The following is a 22,276-nucleotide window of genomic DNA, read 5'->3' on the forward strand; positions in this document are numbered from 1 at the left end:
TGGCAAGGCTCCAGCCATTACATTAGGGTATGTGAAATAAACCTAGCCTTATCTCTGCAATGCATTTTATCTTCTTTTAAAAGGGTCCTAAGCAATTAAGGTTGAGCTAACTTCGTTTATTTTCAACCCCTCGGTGGATTTCTCACAGTCTGTTTTAGCTCTGCCCTGGCTGATAACCCCAAAGTAAATCATTAAATAAAACTGCATTCCTTCAGCTTTACACACCAGCTTCAGAGCCAATGAATCAGCAGACATGTTACTGGAGCGCTGTCCTCCCTGCCCTTTCAGCACAGCTCACTGAACACATCACAAAATCAGACCTCATATTTTGCACAATCAATAAATCTTCTTACCTGTTATGTAACTGCATCCAGTGTGATTATTGCACTTAGTATATTCACAACACATATTATTGCATTTGACAGGCTACTTAAAGATTTTTTTTTTTTTTTTTTAAACCAGTACTGCATTGTAACAAAGTCTGCAAATTATTTTCCTTCCTTAATTCTAAAGACATCATTACGAGTGTAATTTAGCTAGAAAATAAAACACAGGGCTATAGTCAGTAAATGAAAACATTAAATTAGCATATGCAGCTGTAAAAATCTGTTTCACTTCCCAATCACCCTCCTTTGTCCACTCACCAGAATCCTTTTTTTTTTTTTTTTTTTTTTTTAATTAAACTTAATTTTAACAGATTTTTTTTTTATCTGCTCTGTCTATGATCATCCATCAGCAGTCCTCACAATGCTCCCTTAACCCATCGTCACACAACTGCTCTTCAATCAGTACTCAGTATTCCATGCAAAATTCTAAAAGGTATTGACAATGTCGACCCAAGGGACTTTTTTGACCTGAAAAAAGAAACAATCACCAGGGGTCACAAATGGAGATTAGACAAAGGGGCATTCAGAACAGAAAATAGGAGGCACTTTTTTACACAGAGAATTGTGAGGGTCTGGAATCAACTCCCCAGTAATGTTGTTGAAGCTAACACCCTGGGATCATTCAAGAAGCTGCTTGATGAGATTTTGGGATAAATAAGCTACTAACAACCAAACAAGCATGATAGGCCAAATGGCCTCCTCTCGTTTGTAAACTTTCTTATGTTCTTATGCAGGGCTCTGATGAAGGTTGAACCCTGTATTTGCTGTGTGTTAGACTAAACGAGAATAGCAGGCATACATCACAGTCTCCATACTCCCATTACCTAGACCACACCCATCCCGATAGGAATGCATAAAGATGTCAGAAGGCAGCTCACAATAATAGACAGTAGAGACTTTGTTGTGCATAGGCTAAGGAAACACCCCCTTTTAATAATTACAAAAATATTCCAAGCAGGAGACACAGGTATCAAATGGACGACCTTGTGGTTTCTATGAAAGAATGTCAGGCATTGGAAATAACTGTGTTAATACTAAAGGTATTCAACACAGAGGGTCCCGAAGGTTCCAGCACTCAAGCTTTGGAAATGAACACAAAGGAACCCAAATGAAATGACATTTGATTGAACAGGTGGTCTATCAGATCTGGCGATTTTAAAATGATGTACCTACTGCAAAACATCCATGTTCTTAAATCCAGCCCTTGCTGACAGGTTTTAGTTATCTTTCTGGAATAAAAGCAATATAGACTACGATTCTCTTACACAGCGTGAGTTAAATACTTCTCTATTAATGAGATCCTTCTGAACAAACCACAGGTAAAGGAATGTCTTCATTGAATCAACATCTTTAGGAAACACTCCCCACGAGCAATATGCTTAGCTATATCAGAGCAGCAGTCCATTTAAAAATAAACAGAGTGGAACTATAAGAAACTAAATCAAAGGTGCAAATATTTAGGCTTGTGCTGATACAAGGCATTAGTCAAAACGACTGACTAGTTGTCTACTAGGTTCTTCTAGTTTTACCTGTGGATTTATGATGGAGAGTTTGAGTTTATGGATGAGCCAGCTCCCATTAGGACCACACTCTGTCAATCTGGAGCCCATCTGCAGATCTCCTTCTATAGGGACGAGCTCTTAATTAAGACCATTTCACTCAGTCTCTTTAGTGGTCGTAGCAGTGAGATATTATTTTTGGCATAGTAACTTTTTAGTACTAATGCTTACAAATTGATTTCAATTGCATTATAAATACCATACTATGTGTTCTTCTATAAGCGTTGCAAAGTTGCTTTCAGTAGTTGAAACCGAGCAAACAAAATGCTTTTTAAAAACCTTTTTTAGAGCAAACTTTCAGTGCTGAATTTCATTTTTGTTTTTTTTCCCTTTGAAGTCAGAGGATCATTTTTTTTTTATTCCAACAATGCTAAATAAAACCTTTGCAGATGTCACCTGAACTACTGTCTCCATCAACTTTATTATGTAATACAACACTAAGAGGTAGATGCACTAAAGTGTTGCGGCTGTCACAATAGTCACAAACCAGTTGCAAACGAGTCGGAAATCTAGGGTGAAATGTACTAAACATGTGCAATGCTGTTAGTGACTTTTTAGGGAATGTTTTGCGGCAGCAGTTTTTTTGCGGTTCAACCTTAGATGAATATGTAATTTTGGGCGTTCCTGCATAAATTCGCAAAAAGGGGGTGGCGACAGTGCAAATGAGGGTTTTCAAATATTAGAATGAGATACTAAAGCTCCTGGCAATTGTGACATTTACAATCACATCAATTTGTTAAGAACTTTTGCAAGCATGTTTAAAACAAAACTGTCCCAGCATTTCACATTTTCTCGTGTGTTGACAGTGGTGCTCAATGCATTTTTGAGGTAAACACCCAAATACCTATTTTTACCTAAAAGCAGGGTTTACTTACAAGCCTTGAAAAAAAATTTCGATGACATTTCTGGTTTCAGCTGTACAGATTTATATTTTTTTCATTATGTAATGTGTAGGCTACCGAAAACACATTAGTGTTATTTCAGTGCAATGATTTATACATTTAAAATACACTGAGCACTCCAAATATGTGTGAGTGTGCGATTTTATTGTATTTTTTTATACACGACACCTCCTTATGTCGGACAAACATAACCGGTTTAGCGAGGGGTTGATGTATGATTATGAAAAGCTTTTTTAATAGAAACATATCTTTTTATTTGGGAGTGAAGGTGAGGGACTCACTATAGAATCTGATGGGATTAAACTGCCTTTCATTATTTATTCGAGAGAATGGCCCACGACGTTAGAGATCTCACGAAAATGACGCAACACATATTAAAATTAGTATACTGCAGCTCTCTTATTAACATTTTGCTTCTTAGTTCATACAACAGAATGTATACTTTGCAAATTGTTGCAACAGAAATGCAAATCGCAATATGTTTGCGTTGCAACCAGCCCATCTTAAATCTTCCATTATTGTATGAGAGTTCAGTCGTGACCAAATTTACATGCAAATACTCCTGGATACTGAAGTGCACCCAGGACACTGATTGCTTATTTTAAATGTAAACCCATGTGTGCCTGAGTCAGTACCAGCATAAATAATACATCAGTACCTCATGAATAATACATCAGGACCTTGTGAATGAACAAATATTCAGTGGCCACATGGCCTTAGTGACAATCATCTGAGACTTCATGGAGGGGAGGCACGCCCCCACTCCCCCCCCCGCGTGCAGAGCTCGAAATTTTGAGCTGAACTTTGAATTTCAGAATAGGGCTTTAAATGGGTAGTTTTATGATGGTACAATAAAAGCCTGATGATTCAAATTTGAACTAACCAAACACCTCTGCTATCCGAACTGCCCTGCTTAACCTGTCTGGTTGAGTGCTGTGCTCTTCAGCCTTATCTCTGGTATTTAGAGTAAAGTGCAGTGCTGTAGTTTAGGGTTATCGGAAATCTTATTTTAGGAGGTTTATAGGTTTGAAAAGCCATTTAAACAATGTTGCAGTTATAATTTGATTATCATAATAAATTAATTAATTATCAACACTCCTGGCCTCATTTAGTAAAGTAAAAGTTGTACTGTACAAATAAGTTGTACTATACAAAAGTACAGGCATTATTGCAGAGGGAATATTTTAAAATTAAGTAGATAGATAACATTTACAATTAGGCATGCTTAAGATTAAAAGGTAGTGCACAGCACACAGTCAACCACACATTGACTGGTAAAACACAATTCAAAGCTGTTTTATTATTTCAAATCTTTTTTACAAAACAAATATTAAAACTTTAAAGCTGCAGTGTCCAGTGCAAACCCGCATCATATAAAGCACATCTGGAGGTGAAAAACACTAAAATAAAAGTCGTTACATTAAAAAATAAATATATATTTTTTCAGTTCACTGAAATAAAGGGCTTTATATAATCTCTGCAAATTGCAGTGTCCAGTATGAAAACACAACGAGAAATAACAAATTAACATCTAAAAGAACTCCACGTCTTCGTTATCTGAACTGAAGATAACCCTAACTCTGAACCACTCAATGCACACAGCAACTACTTCTAGGCAGTTTTTTCTCTTCATGTGAGCCACGATATTTCCCCTCAAGCATTATTTGCACATGGTTATTAAAAACCGGAAATTTGACTTTCAGCTTAAAGGGGGTGGGACGACTGCTCAAGTGTTGACTTGGCAGAATCCAATAAATCCTTTAAATACTACTTTTTCATGGCATTAGATGTTATAAATGTTTCAAGATTCATGCATGGTAGATCAGATGTAAAAGCTACAAGCTGCTGCCGATCTGCCAATGTCGTTCAAGTCTCGTTTTGTGGACTTTCACAGACACAGCACTTTCAAGTTCATGATTCGTCCCCATTAAACTTGTGTGGAAGCACTAGACTTGATGGTGATTCTGGGCATCTCAATCGGAGATTTGGAGCTGGAAGTTGCTGACTTCTAGAAGTCAGATATTGGGGTTGAAAAGTTTCACACAAAAATAAAAAATGTTGCACTTTAAAGTACATAAATTGTGTGTTTATGATTGGCTCCTTGCAGACCACTTGCTCTAAATTTCCATTCAGTTTGGCTCTCTTCTAGGTTAATGTACATTAAACACAACTTCACATGTAAATACCAGTAAGCTGAGTACTCATTGCATCAAAATACTAAATGAGTCACTTGTCCTCAACAGTTAAAGGAATATTCAAACAAACTCGCAGCAGAGAGCTTGCCAGTGAGGTGTCAGGTGCCAATCAGCTATTCTCAGAAACTGCCTTGCCAGTGAGGTGGCAGGTACTGGGCTGCTATTCTCAGAAACAGCCTTGGCAGTGAGGTGACAGGCAACAAAAACAACCACAGACAGCCATTATCTATTTTTCTCGCACTCGTAATGTGCTATCATAGGCAAATGTGAATCCTGATTTATATTATCAGCCTGATTTTTTGCTTGAACAGGAGCTGTGATACCAGCAATTAAAACGTAAGAGCAGATCTCAAAATCCTGCTCAGTCGAGTGCACTCTTTCTTGGATAAACCTTTGGCGAGGACCTGACGGCAGCCGGCAGTTGTATTTTCAGTTTTTTCACAGGAAACAATTAAATTCAAATTTCTTTTTTGTCAGAATATTTATTGTTTTGCGAGATGGACAGAACCTCACAAAAGAAGATCCCTAGCCTTAGATCTTTTGTCGTGCGGCAAAATTGTTCTTTCATGCTCAAACATCTAACTTGAAAAGCTGTACTGAGCATGCTCAGAACCCAACATTGCAAATACATAGAACCCACGAACGGATCAATATTTGTTCAACCAATAAATATTTGTTTAGAGACACCATATACAGCCAGGTTTAACATGACAGTGAAACAGAGATACAAAGAAAACTATTTCAGGAGGGACAGGTGATAGAGGACCAATATACATGTTGTGGTTACGCCCCTAAAATGTTCGCTTCAACAGGCTGTGTACAAAATAATTTCAGATTCTACAGCTTCAGCACTGTCACACATCGTATTCATTTCACTACTACTGCAAAAGGTTTCAGTTAACTAAAGCGACTGGGGAAACGTCCTTTGTGTGTTCAATTTGAGTTGAACCTTAAAAACCCTTGCTGTAGAGTACAACATGACGTGGCTTGTCATAGCTAACCACTAATAATAAATGTAAGTAATAATAAGAAAATATGAAGTTTTATATGCAACTTCTAGATGCAAGACTCAACTTTATTTATTTTCTTACAGCCATACCAAGCAACATTTGTAATAAACTAAACCCTTTACATGTGACTTAATATGTTTTAGAGGATAACATAATACTTTTCATTAGTCTTATTTAAGCATTAATGTCTGATTCATTTTTATGGTCCTTTAACTTAACAGAGAGTTATCACTGTAAATACATTTTATACTTTTATTGAATACAAACAACAGTGTTTTACAACATATTCATGTAATGAAAGAAAGACTACTATTCTCAGCCCTGAAATTCAAAAGAAGGGAAAGACCGGTACGCATCCTATAAGTTATGAGACTGACACACTGCTGCATGGTTTACATTCCACACTGGTGAGAAGGCTTGAAAGTTTCAGTTCAAAACAACCTGCCCCCAGTTCACCATCTTGCTCAAAGCGATCTCTGTGTTATTGTCTTAAAGAAACTCAGGTTAGTTTAACACTTTAAATAACATGCCTGGGCTGATTAGCTGCTTTACTCCTTCCTTTAAAAGCAACAGCTGTTGGCAGCTGTAAAAGTACAGAGTTGTATTTTGCATGCTCTGTGTCTTGTACAGGTTGTCACAATTCATAATGAAAGGTTACAACAGTCATTGTTAAAATGTCAAAAACTGAGAACACCTATTTTCTGTTTATAAGGAGTTAAAACTAAAGCTTTAAATGCATTATAATTATTTTAATATGCAGACTTCTATTCCTGTTGCAAAAAGCATTGCTTCCCCCTAAACTTTATCGACACTATTGGAGGTTTAAAACAAGCAGTAGAGAAAACTTCAGCATTATATTTAAGGAATGCTTTTAAAACCATTTTAGGTTCCCAAGTGAACAGAAATGAAATCTGTTTTGTTTTTGCCAAAATTGTAAACAAATCTTATCTATATTTTACAGGCGATATATAAGAAATATAAAAACGTCTTTCTTCACCACAGACAGTGACTTTACTGCTTAAAATGAAACATGAAAACAGGTGAGGCACTTAAAAAAGCTGGAGCCTTAAGCACAACTTTGTTCCATAGAAATCCCTTACGCAAACAGATCTATAGAAACCCCTTACTTTCAAATAAAAACATATACATTGGTTTTCCTGTTGGGAGTTTGCAGTTTCCAAAGACTTGTATTGTTTTGTGTTGTGAAAGCAATGAAAGCTTGTGGTGCATCGCTAACCCTGCTTTTTGTATCTCCTATACAATGATTTATAGTCTGTCTGTGACATTTCAGAAAATGCCTTTGCTGTATATTCAAAAATCATTAGCACTGCATAAGACTATAGCATTTACCAGGACATACTGTAACTGGTAATGTGTTATGAATGCAGCGCAAACAGCACAAAGAAGTACCTCTGTATATGTAGAAAACAGACACCAAGTAATACATAAAAGCACATTCTATCCATTCTTTTCATAAGCCTCTATCCTAAGTAAGCCATGATTTAGATTTAAGCTCCTAAGATTAAGTTACTGAAGGCATCATATCTTTAATTGTGGATGTAAGGTACTGAGGATATTAAATCACCCATGCACAGAGAAACATGAATCAAAGTGAATTTTAAAAGGAACAGGTTACTGCACTCTGTACAGCTGCCAATCTGGCGTTATTAAAACTTCTCCAGAGCACCAAGCTGTGGCACAAAGAATTACCCAAACAGTTACCCACAGATTTAATATCTAGTTTTATTAGAGTTGGGTTAAAAAAAAAAAAAAAAAAGAAAACAGTATCAATAGCCTTCTGTATAACCAGCAGATGGTACTTACAAAAGAACATTTAAAAACTGAAGGAGGCCATTCAGCCCACAGTACTCTAAGTGCGGTCTCGCAAATGCACTATACAACCTCATCATAACCTTCTTTGATTTGTACTCTACACTTTTTGCTATATACCCAAGCATTCTGTTTGTCTTTTTTATTGCTTTTCCACGCTGTCTGGTTGCTGACAGTGATAACATACTGATAGCTATATATATACAGAATAATCAAGTAGCAATGTTACCAAGGGAGTATTTATAAGCGACCAGCTGAGTAGTATAAATGCATGGCTACAATTACAAGTTTAGCAATGTACAGTAACTGCAAGGTTTATGGCTACAGATTTGTTCAATTGCTGCACTTTCATATTTTTCTTTTTTTCCTAAATTACATTTATGTTGATATTGCGTAGCCCTTAAACTGGGATTTAACTCAAATGAAGGGGATTATCAGGGAAAGTGGAAAATCCAGACCTCTGTGACCATTCAGCTATTTCTTTTTGCTGCACTACACTCCTTTTTCTTTATAATACTGATAATTCAACTGAAATGTGCCTTACAAATAGCTAGATAGATTCAATTGACACTAGTTCAGTTTCTTAAAGTATGTGCTTAAAAGCCCTTGAGCTTTGTTAAAAGCATTTCTGCAATGGTGACCACCAAGAAATTTGCTATGACATTCAATGTCTTGGTAGTCACCACAAAGTCATTCTGCATGGAAAGTAAACAGATACCATTCTGGGTTCCACTGCACTTTTGGGTGCCTTACTATTTTTTTTTTATGTGACCAATTATTTTACCTTCAATTTTCTCCCCAATTTGAAATGTCCAATCACTTTTCTCCATCACCGCAGCAGTTCCCCACACAGTGAACTGAAGGTTCAGTGGGCATCCTCCAATCCCACAACCAAGCCAACTTCCTCTTTTACACCCAGGAACTCGAGAGTGGATGCCAGCAAGCTACTGACCTCAGGAGGACAAAGGCCAGGCCTGCAGGTGTCCGCTTCTGAGCTTAAAATCTCCAGCGAAGACCGTCTACATCTCAAAGCCACAACCTGCGCTATATGACTCATCCTGCACACCACACAGCTGTGCTTTTACCAGGTGAGCCACTCTAGGACCCTTAAAATGTATTGTCTGTGTTTGCAGAAGGGACATTATCTATTCAAGGATCAAGGTATTTTGTAAGCAAGGGGTCTGAGATGGGTAAAATGGCACTGCACCATCACCACAAAATTCTCTACACTACAGCATAAACAACACATTCCACACTTAAAAATCTCCCTTATTAAAGGATGGCTTTGAAAAATAATAGATGCTGTACAGGTTAGCTTTTATTCTATATCGTCTATATAAGTTAAGAATCATCTCTGGTAGCAGGTGCTACCATTTCATTTTGAAAAGCATGCACATTATTAATAAGGTTTTGGCAGGAAACCAAGCTGAAGCTTGATGAAGACATTGTTTAACACAACTTGCCCAGCACGACAGGTAAAGATTTCCTGCTGCAATAAGTACACTCAGTAACAGATGCTACCCAATTACTGACTCTGTTTCTGCCAGTAACTATACACCTGATATTCAACATTGGCTCTACTGGGACTTGTAATTATATACCTTCAGACTAAGGCAGCTTAGGATGATACCACAGGTTAAAATGGCTTTTGATACTAACAATGAACCCACTGTTTTGACCAGCTGTGGTATGATTAATAAAGTTTCTGTCCGGCAGGGCAGCTGGGTTTCACTTCCCTGAGTAACCTTCCTAGATGCCTTGCGCACTCCTAGATTCCCATAGAAGCCCTACACCCCCTGTTAACTATGCTATGGCAGGTGTTCCTTATTGTTTTTATGTTCCACGCAGTAGATGTGGTTGGAAACATTACAATGGAAAAGGAAGTGTAAACATGTGGTGTAAGATTTAATAGGGGAAAAACGCAGCTGCTTGAAATGAAGCAAATAATTGCAGTGATCATCACAATGTCTCTAACAAAAGTTATGTTTTCAAAGTCATAGAAACTGGGACACCCTGTCTTGCAACCATGTCAAAAACCACTTAACTGAAATACTGTAACCTGAAAGCCATCATATACTGTATTTCAGTACCAATTAAACAAGTTACTTAATGTCAGTGAGTAATTTTTTTTTTATTTTATTTGAGCTTTGTAATGTAAAGGGTTGTGTTATTTTTAATTGCCTAATTATGTAGACAAGGATTTTACTGTATATATACAGTACTATATCCACAGCACATGTGCAGATTTATGCAGCAAACTTGGTGGTAAACTGGACAGTCGAATTCACATTGGTTTAAACAAGATTTACAAATCGTGCCGGATTCCAGAATAGACAGGTTCTGGATTGTAGGGGTTATCACGCCATTCCTTTCAATAAGGATTTGGTTGGGACCCATGAAGGATGTTGAATTAAACAGTATGCTGGTTTGTAGAGGGGCTGGAGTAGGTTTTAATTTAATGTGTGTTGGAACAGCTTACTGCCAAATAAACTTATGGATCCCATTTTGCATAACAGTCCTGTGTGGGGCTCTTTTTATATGTGTATTATATTGCAGTTGTAGTCCATTACCTGCATTTAACTAATATAAGTTTGGTTATAAGGAAAAGGCTACTTTCAATATTTTAATTAGTATACAATTGATTAATGTGCTCATTAGTACTGTAGAATGAAATAGAAAAGATCTCTCTCCCAGATAAAAATACAGTAAAAGTACAGCAAAGTGTAATAAAACCCAGTGAACACATTGAAAACACAAGTAAACATATTAAAAACATGGAAAACCATGGTAAACTATGATAAATACATATTATAACTATGGGAAAACTTCAAATTACCGGGCAAATGTACTGTAGTAAACCCTTATAAGAGCTGAGATCTTAGCCAACAGATACGATACAACAAAAACAACTACAAGCTACATAAAAGCTCTGTGGCCTGCTTTGTGTGGCCATTAGTACCGGTAACTGCAGGTTGATTTACGTTGCAAATAGCCATTACCAGGCAACAGCAATAAGGGATAATGTTTCGTCTCTCCCAACACCCATATCCAACGCTGCCTTTTCATTAGTGTACATTCTTAGTCATCAGTTTCTGATAGACAGCCCTCTACTCTTACTAGCTACGCCGTAGCTGTGTTTCTTCAAACCCCAAGTCTAACAACTGGAATGTTTCACCAGCACTTTCTTAACTGACCCCCAACATCCACCCAGAGCCTTCAAATCCTACTGCTCTGCAATCCTTTTCAACAACCAACACATCTAACTATGATAAGGTAAAACAATAAAAAAGAACAAAATGTAATATAAAAACAAATACATACCAAGTTAAGCTTAACAAAAAACGAACGTTACATTACATCAGCATGTCATCCAACTAAACACTCACTAGTGGTACATTTTAAAATACTAGAATAAACTTTGCAAATTCAATGACAAACGTTTTTACTAAAAGTCGTTGGTCCAGACTGTTATTATTGCAGAACCTGGTTTATTAATCTTTGGTTGGCTCAAAAAAATATAACCGAGATACAGTAAGACCAAAGGCAAACCAGGAGTTCAGAGTCATCTTTTTTGCAGCAGCAATGTTTGCTAATAGTATGAAGCTGATTTTGATAGCCCTGAGTTATCACATTTAAAATCACTAAGGTTTTAGCTCTTAGAAAACAAAGCATGCAGGCTCAGTGCTGGCATGAGTTCACTGAGGACTAGTCCAGGAGCACCAAATCAATTTCACTGAACCCTGTTTGATTTTGAAAGGTTAGTGAATTAACCTTCTGCAACATCAAGCCCTGTTTGTATGTGACTTTGTATTGAACTTGTATATGTTTAAATAATTTGGTATAATTTTAATAATGATAAATAAGTCAATAAATATAGAATCAAAAACATAGGATTTACAAATTAAAACAGACTCAAAACATGTTTGAGAAGTTTCAAATTATCATTTGTATAATCCCATTTTCTTTAAATACTCTTTGAAAACATGTTAATGAGTAAAATACTGACAGTAAATAGGAATCTAGACATGATGTCAGGCTGTACATGAGGAATACTACTATAGTGTACAGCACAGCATTTTATTTTACTGTATTTCATTTCATCGAAGATCCCTTGTTCCACCTCTGTGGAACAATATCGGCTTCAGCTGTGGCCTAACCTGACACCTATTTAAACTAAAAAAGAAACAGCATGACGTGCATTATCAAGGTGTTTTCCCAATTTGCATATCCCAGCTGGAAGACACAATTTGGTCACATTATCAGTTCCCTCCCAGGCTTGGCACCAACCCAGGCCTACTGTACCTGCACAAAAGAGCATCCAGACACAAAATAGATGAGCCACGGTGAACACAGCAACACCTGGCATGATTCGGTAACTCTTAAAAGGTACATAAGGACCTTTTTATTACATTGTGTTACATGTTCCCATGTGTTGCTACAACTGTTTACGTAAGGTGTGTCTATTCTTTTAAATTGCATTCCCTGTCTCAAGATGGCTTCACATGTATCTGCATGGACCTCTCAGAACTACATTTCCCATCATCCCCCTGCTCACATATATAACTGAGATGGATTTACCAGTGAGGTCAAAATATTAAAAAAAAAAAAAAAAAAAAACACAATACACACACCTTACGTAAACAGTTTTAGCAACACATGGAAACATGTAACACAATGTAATAAAAGATCCTTATGTACCCTTTAACATAAATGTGTTTCAACAGAGTACTGGCATGTATGACTACCCCGTTTTAATTGTAACCCTCTGTACAGTTCATTTTAGACAATATAGATCTGTTGACTACAGTACTAGTCTGGGAACACAGGATAAAATGCAGGGCTCTATTTGAAGGCTTTTAAGTTAATTGAAGACTGGAGTAAACACTTTCTAGTGTTTCTACTCTGAACAGTACATTAAAGTCATGGTTGGTTTACTGACCCCTTCACCTGCTGAGCAGCTGTTATCAGCCCAGCAGTAACAGCACTCATTGTTCTAGTGCACACAACAATGACCACAGCAAAGATATTCAAGCCAGTTTATATATATATATATACCAGTATTGAGATTAGACAGACAAACATTTCAACAAAATGACTGAAAAACCTAAATAAACATTGAAAACAACTTTACAAAAGAAACTGTTTTACTGTTGTAAATGCCTCTAAACAACATACTTGGTAAGTCAAATACTGTTTGTGCTGAATAACCCGCTGTGCTTCTCAATACTCATCTCATACCTGTGGGGCCTGCAGTAATACACACATAAAATGAAGCACACAGCTCTGTCATGCTTCAGTAAAAACTCCTATCCACAATAAACATGTCAAGTTAATATCTATCTGAGGTAAAATTATAAGAAAAGAAGCTAATCTGAGGTTTCTAGTGAAGCATTCAGATAAGTAGCCTATGAAATAATGTTGTAACCGTTCAGTGACAGAGTGACAGTGTGTATCTGTAGCTGAAACCACAGTAATGGAATGCAAGCAAACCAGTCGACAGACTCTGGTTTCTGGTGAAGTGGCCCGCACGGTAACAAATGGAAGAAAGTTGCCTCTCAGGATTTTTTTTTTTTTTACAATAAATAGAGCACTGTATGTTTGTCCTTTAGTTCACCTAATGTATACTAAAAGCTTTTTTAAACAAAGGCACCATTTAGGGCAGGTTTTAGTGCAAAATGCCCTCTTTTACATTGATCTTACTATTTACCTTGGGTGTATCAGAGAGGTAATATAGCCTACTTTTACCAAACATCCATACATCAAGGAAAACAAAAATTGTATTGTAAAATGTAGCAGATGCTTCTTAATATTTACGTCATTCATAAACTAGGAACATAAGAATGATCAAAGCTGGTCCAGTTCCTAGTGTCCAAAATGTTGTCAAGTTGGGTCTAAGGATCCCAATGATTCAGCATCAACAACTAGGTGACCAAATACCCACACCACTCCATTTGTAAAAATATGTCTCTTCCCCTCTGTCTACCTAATTTTCAACTTTGTCCTCTGGCCCAGGTTTATATTCAGAGTTTAAAGTACTATATTGGCAAGGGTTAAGTTTGTCACTCATCAATTTGTCTACATCACTAGAATCAGCATACAACTTATTTCTGTAAAGTTAGTCTCCATAACCACACACACACACTGTGCTGTATGATACCGTGGAGCGAACTAGACTGATAGACTGTGGCTTGTTTGCATTATCCGGACATATGCAAATATAGGAAAATAGTACAAATTAAAGACACATCCCTTATTTTCAAAAGAGAATTAGTATATTATATAACTATTTCACCTGTCTATACCAAAAAATACATGCCAGCAATAAATAGTTTGACTAGGTGTTAACTACAGCTGTGTTTAAATGCTAGGTAATGCTTTTATAATGTTTAGGATGACACAGAATTATTTCCCTTCTTTGTATTTTACAAGTCTCCTGCAACCTCTGACTCACCATGTGTTGCTTAACGCATGACATCAGTTAAAGGGCTCAAGTACATAACTGCATATGTATACACATGGGTGTGCTTGTGTGCAAGTTACCATCTGTGTGTTTCATCAACAAACAAAGCCGACAGTAACGTGGATACGGACGGGGATATTGACCTTATCTGAATTAATTCACTCTGCTTGAAAGATCAAAGCACACTTGGGATCTGGCATGGTTTTTAAAGCGATTTTCAATGTGATGCCCAAAGCAGAAAACTCAGAAGTGCTTGATATGAAAACAGAGCAGTAAACTGTTACAATATTCAGTATTGTTAGGTTCAGTAAAACAAAACAAAAAAGCACAGTGCCCTCTCTCAAATAGCCTTCTGCAATAAAGTAATTGTAGGAAACAAAATACAGTGTTACACATCTCCACATGTTGCTACACCTGTTTAAATAACATACATGTAATTGTTCTTTTCATTGTTAATATCCTAACAACTTTTTACACTTATAACTTTAAAGTATGTTTCAAAGCCATTTTTTTAAATGTCTGCTCTAGTGCACTGGGGTTTGAGATCTGTGCTCTAAATCACTGCAGGAATAGTGATTTAAGAAAAAAAAACATAACAACAAGTGCTCTGGCTTTTCTGTTCCATACCACTTCATGGATCGTTATTGCTGTGTTACCTGCTTGACAATGTAGGCAATAATCCTTCCACTATCAGTGCACTAGAGCAGACATTTTGAAAAGGGCTTTGAAACGCTATAATTTTCGGAATTTACGCTACTTACTCTTTAAGCCCTCGTACTGTAAAATGAATGATCAGTAACAAATCAAATGGAGTTTAAAAATACAGGACTAAGGCAGAATCGATTCCATTCATTTATTTATTTTTTATTATTTTAATCAGTCTTTAATCACAAAATCCAAAAAAAGATGTTTTTTTCATTAGACATTGAAAAGGGCTCTGATGTCAGCAAGTTTAAAACCACAGTAATTGCTGTGATGCCCTTCACAAATAGTTTGCAAACAAAAATAGTTTATATGTTTTATTTAGACTTTTAGAATACTTAATAGAGTTTAAAATCATCCATGTGAAAAGTATATCCAATGTATATGTATTATGAAAACAGCATTTGTTTTTAAAGCAGTTTACTTTGCTCTCCTCTGTCATAGACACCCATTGCAAGTTCACACTTTAGAAGGACTGTCCTCCTTCAACCTCAAAAAACAGAAAAGGTCATAAGTGGTTAATCACAGCCTTTTCTAGACTTTTTCCCAGAACTGTGACGTCTATTCACACATTTTAGACAACTACGGTGCTTAACACGCCAATAACTGATGCAAGCTGGATTTCACAGTCACTGGCCTGGAATTGTGAGTATCAAAGCAAAAGTCCCCAACATGCATCTCTAATTTCTTTAGCCATAGGACTGGAGCGAATGTGTGTCTAAAACGAGGAAGTCCTAGTGGAACAGGCCGCCACAGTGTGTCTGACTGAAACACAGCTGCCCTGGTACTAACAGAAGGAAGATTGGAAACTATTTAGTGGATAGAAACTGCTGGGGACATCAGAATCATTTAGACATACATAAAGTAGCACCAACAATTATATAAACAGATCCAGAGTTTTAATAGCCATAGTGTATAATCAGTATATTTTAGTTCAATTAAAGCAGTAGGGGTACTACTGTACATTTTGCATCAGTGTCGATATTTGTATTATCGCCATTACCTGCCTAATACATGTAGCTAGACAGACTTAAATTCACACTATTACTTAATTTAAACAGTGAGTCATTTAACTTTCTGAACATTGCTCAAAATTATGTGTAACTTGTTTTTAATTATTTATTAGAATAATAATTTAATACAGGCCACATGTTTTAGGTAATATTGTAAAGTTAGGTAGTTTACAGGAAACACAATTGAAATTCTAATATATAGAAATCTTAAAACCTCATACAGCCCTGCAAGGTGTGTCTTTAGAAGGGGTTAGAAGATATTAATTTGTACCCTGTACATGAGTCCACTCAGTTCAAAATTCTATAAGACTACAGTGTAAGTCAAGAAGACAAATGTCAGTTGAAAAGGCACCTTTGCTGAAACCGTTAACAGCAATATTTACAACAACTGTCCTTTACAATTATTTTGCCAACAAAACATAAGATTCATAAGTATTTATGACATGAACACTTTATAAAAGCATTTGCAAACTATTAAGGGATTATACACGTGATTGTAAAGCATGGGACAGAAGTAATACTCAGTTCTCAAACAGCTGTTTAACCAAAGATAATGTTTATTAATGCTATAATAACTCAAATAGGAGAAATCAATTACTGGTAAGGATTGGTCAAAATCCCAGAACATCTTATTTTGTGTACTAATGTCATCTCGTGCACAGAAGGTCCTGTGTATAAAACAACAACTCCTTGTTATGTTCAATAGGGTTCCTGAGCACAATTTTTGTGATTTATCAAGTGTCAATACCATTCAACTAAAAAAAACTTAATTTAATTAACTTAAATAAAAAATAAAAAACAAAAAGAAAACAGTCCTTCAAGTTTTGTGAATAAGGCCCTATAGTGAAAATGTAACTGTAAACTTTCACTTGGGGTCAAGAATCAGCCAAAGTGATTTTGAATTTAAAAAAAACAAGAAAAAGGTGACAGATTTTCCAATATAAAACCACAGGCAGGTGTTGAGAGAGATCATTCCTTAGTCAAGCCATTCTTATAAGATAATCAAAATTGTGATTTTCTTTGTTCTTATTAGTGTCTCGTATTTAAGCAGGCTATTTAAACCAACATTATATTAAGCATATTATTCTGTGATACAGCCTGAGTAAACATCCTGTACAGTTCCCTAGCTTCAGACAAACAACAAACAGTGCAGAGGGCCTAAGCACTTCAGACTGTCTCGCTACACTGCACCTAGAGAAAACTTTCCTATGTGACAGGTAGGCCATAACAAACAGGAAAAACAACCATACACCCTTACACCCTATCTTGAGGAATTGTTGTGGTGGCCATGCCAGTTTTGAGCAAGCAAGTAAGACATTGAAATACATCTGAAAGACTTTTCCTCAGTCCAGCTACTTTAAAAAGCCACATATATTTTGTTAACATGTTTCCCTGTTATGGAACTTGCAGGTGGAATTCATGGTATTATATTGGCAACATTGTAAAGTTAACATGATCGGTTTCAATAGCATTTTGGACTTTATCTGCAGAATCCACACAATGTCACAATAACCCTATATATGCCAATAACTTTTATCTAGCTTTGGAGTCTTGTTTACAATTACTGTCAGTGGCATTTCAGGGAAGGTGTTTCCTATGAGGGTTAACAAAACCTCTAAAACACACTGGTCTGCCAAAGACATTGGAAAACAAGACTGGAAACCCACAACACAAACCTCCAAATAATTTAAAAAATATGCTAGGTAAAGGGAAAACAGCATAAATCCCTCAACACCCACAACACAAACTTCCAAATAATTAAAAGTATATGCTAGGTAAAGAGAAAACAGCATAAATCCCTCAACATCTGACCGTTATCTGTTTGATGTTAAAGGGGATGGAAATGCCTTTATATGGAGAGAACAAACACGAACTCTTTATGTAGCTATATTTTAAAAGCAGCAAATATCCTTCTTAAAAAAGCGAGAACTGTACTGGGCTGGAATCATAAGCCTTCACTGTACCTGGAACTGGACTGGGGCTGGAATCATAAGCTATCATTGTACCTGGAACTGTACTGGGCTGGAATCATAAGACCGCACTGTACCTGGAACTGGACTGGACTGGAATCATAAGCCCGCACTGTACCCTGGAACTGGACTGGGCTGGAATCATAAGCCCACACTGTACCCTGGAACTGGACTGGGCTGGAATCATAAGCCCACACTGTACCCTGGAACTGGACTGGGCTGGAATAATAAGCCTGAATTGTACCTGGAACTGGACTGGGCTGGAATTATAAGCCTGCACTGTACCTGGAACTGTACTGGGCTGGAATCATAAGACTGTATTGTACCCTGGAACTGGACTGGGCTGGAATCATAAGCCTGCACTGTACCCTGGAACTGTACTGGGCTAATCATAAGTCTGCACTGTACCTGGAACTGGACTGGGCTGGAATCATAAGCCTGAATTGTACCTGGAACTGTACTGGGCTGGAATCATAAGTCTGCACTGTACCTGGAACTGGACTGGGCTGGAATCATAAGCCTGAATTGTACCTGGAACTGTACTGGGCTGGAATCATAAGTCTGCATTGTACCCTGGAAGCTGTTCAAGCTGATCAGTAACATGTTATCAGGGATGACTGTGCAACCCTTGCCACCATAATTACAGAATAACTGTTTCACAAGTAATCAAACAAGAATCAAACAGTTTTTTTCTTCAGTATAGAGAGGAAAGATAACTGCACTGAAAATGACAACCACTGTTCCAGTAAAGCAATTATAACTCAACACAACACAACAGACTGGTAAACATCATTTTTATGTATGTTAAAAACAATTGTCAAGTTTCACAGACCACAATTAGCATTACTTTTATATCAGTTAAGGTAGTGCAAGATTAGTGCTAATCAGCTGAAAACATTTGGCTCAGAAGTTTCTTTAACTGAAGGTGTACATTTCACAATTTAACACGCACCATTATACCGATTTTAGAGAATCTCTTTGTGTTATATACTGTGTGTGCTTATTTATGCCGTATTCTTCTGTCGTATTAAGAAAAACTAAAATAAATTTTGTAAACTTAAATGACAAACGTTTCAACTTGTAAGGCTTTTAGTTGATTTTTGTAGTTTTAAATGTACCTCTATTATTGGTTTTACAGTTCTGGGTGAAATACTGTAACCATATTCTATACTTTGATACAAGATTAACAAGAGTTCACGAGAGGTAGTAATGTATAATAAGATTAAATGTCCTACTTTCACAGCTGAACTTGTGTCTGGTGACAATAATAGACACATTACACATAGTTTACACACAATACTTTCTTTGGTTGGCAAAAGCATGTGAAAATTGTGAAAACATTTATTCATGATTATAAATTCAAAAGTACAAACTACGGTTTCAACCTTGAACACAGTGTAAACTCAAGTGTTACTCATGCAGGCATTCAGATTTTGTATTAGAAAACAGCATGTTCAATACAAGTACCTGTTTGTTTTCCCTGTAAATTTAACAAAACCCTTCAGATCACCACAAGCCTTGAGTCACTTCTGCCTTTATGACAGCTTCAGACAAGAATAAGCTTCCTAAACATATTACTTGGACGGTATTTCTACTGATTTTAAACTGTATATGATTACAGTAGCACCAAAAATGATTCAGACAGCCACCCTGAGTCATCCATAGTTTCATACTGTGTAAAAACAAGTCCAAAGCTGAAGACAAATACAATTTACACTTTGGAAAAAACAAAAAAAAATATTATAACACATAATTTTGAGACAGTTAGACAGTATGCCTTGGCTGGTATAAAAGGAAACACTGTGATAATTGAACTAATAAGTAACTACTGAATCATTTTGGTGCCAGTTACTGAACACTATACTTCTGAGTACCAAAGTTTAAAACCCTGAAACTCTTCCTTAGCAGCTACCAAGCTGATTTAAAGCAACACAAACACTAAAAGCAAACAGCCAAAGCCGGAAAGCATAGAAGCACTCTCTCCTGTTACAGGTATGGGTTTACTGATATGTGATCAGGTGAATTCAAGAAGCTCTGGAATAGATATTCACTTGCCTGCTTGGAAATTCCAAAGTTGTTCTTTTGCTCCCAAACCGTTCTTGTCCCACGGAAAAAATGAATAATAAATAAATACAAATAAATTAGCTGGTCAAAACTCAAATATGGACAGCTGCCAAAGCAAGAGAGCCCCGGTATACAAAGCAATCAGCTTCCTGCTGTTTCGCTCTGACAGCAGTTTTCACAGGAATGTTGGAAGTAGTGGGTTGTTTCACTCTGGCTGACAGCAGCCTGACTAAACATGAATACAGTGTGATCTCTCACCAACTCTCTCACTCAGCCCCGCCCTCCTGAGCTAACACTGCTCCCCCCCCCCCCTTTCAGGTAGCTTAGCGAGCTTAAATGGAATCTGAAATTGTACACTGACAAATTCCTTGCTTCTGCCTGTCTAAATGACAAAGTCTGTCTGTCTGTCTGTCTGTCTGTCTATCCACGTCTATTTTCTTAAAACCTCTGTGGTTCTTATCTCAATACTCATGTAAGGTATCTAGACCTGGGAACTCACAGGTGAAACTGACAAATGAGCACTTCCTGACTACTAATGAGGTAATCTTCATGTTTCTGACTCCTCTGTTTGCAAATAGGTTTCAAGGGTCATCAGCTGTGCATGTTGTTGTTGTTGTTGCCATGGCGCATTGTTTAGAAAGCCATTGCCATTTATGGTGAGGGGAAACTGAATTTACAGTTTCTGCTTCTGAAGTAACTTTTTCCATTGGTGTCTCCTTTCTGGCATCTGGTTTACAGCACTCAGAAACAACCCTACACAATTTTAAAAATAAATATTGATTACCTTAGGGTCAAAGATTGTGGCCAACTGGAAAGAACTTGTTTTTCTTGCCTTTTTTTATTTTATGGGCCACCTATTTTAAGCTATTTGCTAAATACTAATTCAAGTGTCATAATTGTGTTTCTATCAGTATTTATTTATTTATTACTTTATCGTTGGTAAAAGGAAGTCATACGAAAATTGGACCTATACAATTACAACAATATGCTTTCAAATAAAAATCTGTACCCTGATTGAAAATATAAAATTACCATACAACCTGTAGCGGTGACAATTTTTCAGATTCCCATAAAAATGCACATTCTTTCCTCTCAAATTTAATAAACAATTTGTTTAAATGTGCTTTAATAAAAATAAAATAATGGGGTGCGTTCTACGTGTCACACAGGGTGACTAATCCAGGACACATCAGGCAGCCTATTATCATTTTGTCTTGTATTAGTTATAAATCACGTTTAATGGTGTGGGTTTGAGCTTTTATTAAAGTGTTATCTTTACATTTGTATTTATTTCTATGCTTTCTTTCACCTTTTTTTTGGAATGCACTGAAATGTTGTTTTTTTCTTCTTTTATTTTGTCACTTTTACTCCCAGTTAAAAGATGGAGTACCCCAGGGTTTTGTTTCTTTGATATCTTAACTCCTAGTTACAAGTGGTGGAGTTTTATTTGGACTTTGGGGGAGGGGAGAGGGGGGTGGGGGTGTGGTTATACCGTTTGTGCAATAAAAGTATTCTTTAAAACAAATTAGTTAGTCTTTCCCCCTGTATGGGAGAGGGGTGGGTGGTACAGCTGTTCCAAACCTAGGTACAAATTTCAAACACAGGAAAAGCAATCCATTCAAACTTACAATAAGAACTGTATGTCTGGCTTCCAGTATTCTGTCAGCTCAAATTAGTATTGGGTTAGGGGTCCTAGCAACCTGTTTTATTACTGAGTGCTGTAGTGGGCACACCTCATTGCAGATGCAGTGTACTGGGCGTGGAGTTTGGTGACGGTATTCTTTTGCCGTCCCGCTCTAGTAACGATTCATGTGACTTTAGAGGAGGTTCCTTACCAGACAGGAAAGCTCTGCTTTGAAATCTACCTTCTCCCGACAGAGAAGCTCTGAACAACTGCCTATTCGAACAGAAAACTGACAGTCCACCTCAAAAACTGGTAGCCGATGAATCACATGTCGAATATTGTGAAGAGCGCAGTTTCATATGGACAGAAGAGCAGTTGGAATCCATAAACATCTAAATTATATTTTAGATCATTAATAGTTAATAGCACACAAATAGGAAAGTGTTACGGAACAGTATGTTCACAAATAGAGAACATCAAATCATTACTTATATTTTTTAAAGTGGCGACTAGGCTACTTATTTAACTATTTTACAGAAATTAGTAGTCGTTCTACCCCTT

The 22,276-nt window shown here is 36.8% G+C and overlaps 1 protein-coding gene across 1 annotated transcript in view; it reads right to left on the minus strand.

The window, feature by feature from the left end:
- LOC121329896 (ras association domain-containing protein 8-like) overlaps nt 1–20,343 on the minus strand; it is a 36,681-nt gene extending 16,338 nt beyond the window's left edge. Inside the window, exon 1 of the mRNA XM_041275897.1 lies at nt 20,083–20,343. The gene's annotated coding sequence lies outside the window, so the exon portion shown is untranslated. The remainder of the gene's footprint in view (nt 1–20,082) is intronic.
- Between the last annotated feature and the right edge of the window lie 1,933 nt (nt 20,344–22,276).

The sequence above is a fragment of the Polyodon spathula genome, chromosome 17 (assembly GCF_017654505.1).
Source record: "Polyodon spathula isolate WHYD16114869_AA chromosome 17, ASM1765450v1, whole genome shotgun sequence".
NCBI classification, from domain to species: Eukaryota; Metazoa; Chordata; class Actinopteri; order Acipenseriformes; family Polyodontidae; genus Polyodon; species Polyodon spathula.